The 1,044-nt window shown below is 47.8% G+C and overlaps 1 non-coding gene across 1 annotated transcript; it reads left to right on the top strand.

Moving 5' to 3' along the window:
* The first annotated feature begins 465 nt into the window (after positions 1 to 465).
* Positions 466 to 538, top strand: TRNAR-UCU (transfer RNA arginine (anticodon UCU)). The gene has a single exon. It is a non-coding gene; the product is annotated as a tRNA-Arg (tRNA).
* The last annotated feature ends 506 nt before the right edge of the window (positions 539 to 1,044 follow it).

Raw genomic sequence — 1,044 nt, 5'->3', positions numbered from 1 at the left:
CTTAAAACACCGCTATTAAAAAGGTAAAATTTCACCTCAGTCTTGGAACTTGATTTATAAACACAGGGCCCCAAGCTCACCCACATTATGGATTCATCAGATATTACAGCTGCAAGGAGGCTTATTTAGCACAATTCCCTTGTCTTACAGATGAGGCATCTGAGGCCCAAACTCCCTACTGTGATTATAGCAAGAGCACTGGCCTGGGAGTTGGAAACAGATGCCAGGCCTGAAAAGCAGCAGGCAGGGCAGTATGTTGGTTAGGACCACGGGCTCTGAGTGAATCTGCAATTCACCCCAACTAGCTATATGGCCTGAATATCTCTGAGCCTCAATTTTTCATCTGTAAAATGGAGGTCATGATAGTACCTACCACATTACACTGCTGTAAGGAGTAAATAAGGGAAAACATGTCATGTCACTGCCCCTGCAAAACCAAGAAGAGAAAGAAGATTCTCAGGGAATTCCCTGGTGGTCCAATGGTTAGGGCTCTGCGCTTCTACTGCAGGGGGCACAGGTTCAATCCCTGGTCGGGGAACTAGGATCCCACAAGCCTCAAGGCATGGCAGGGAAGGAAGGAAGGAAAGAAGGAAGGAAGGAAGGGAGGGAGGGAGGGAGGGAGGGAGAAAGAGAAAGAAAGATGATTCTCTGTGTATTTATATGTTGTAGTGTCTACGTGATCTCAGCCAGCCCAAGGAACATCTGTGCCCCTTCTACACTGAGAAGAAATCATAACCATCATCAGAAGCATCATCAGGTGTATCTGAGGGACATCAGAGCCAATCTCTGCTGGTTGACGGTACCCTGTCCCGGGCATCCCCTCAGCCACTGAGGAGAGGAGCTGAGAGGTTGGGGTCTAGGGAGGACGGACAGTGTCTCGGTCTCTCCAGGACTCCCTGCTGCAGAAGACTGTTTGGGAGGTAAAAATTACCCAAAGAAATAACAAATAGGCCAACTGGAGTGTAAGAGCATAACTGCAGGATATGCCTGAACTCCAGTGCTAACACAAAAGGATTGCAGAGTAATGTGAACTTTACACAGCAT

The sequence above is a fragment of the Physeter macrocephalus genome, chromosome 19, assembly GCF_002837175.3.
Source record: "Physeter macrocephalus isolate SW-GA chromosome 19, ASM283717v5, whole genome shotgun sequence".
Lineage (NCBI taxonomy): Eukaryota > Metazoa > Chordata > Mammalia > Artiodactyla > Physeteridae > Physeter > Physeter macrocephalus.
The sequence above is the reverse complement of the archived record's forward strand: the minus strand, read 5'-3'. Positions and strand labels throughout refer to the sequence as shown.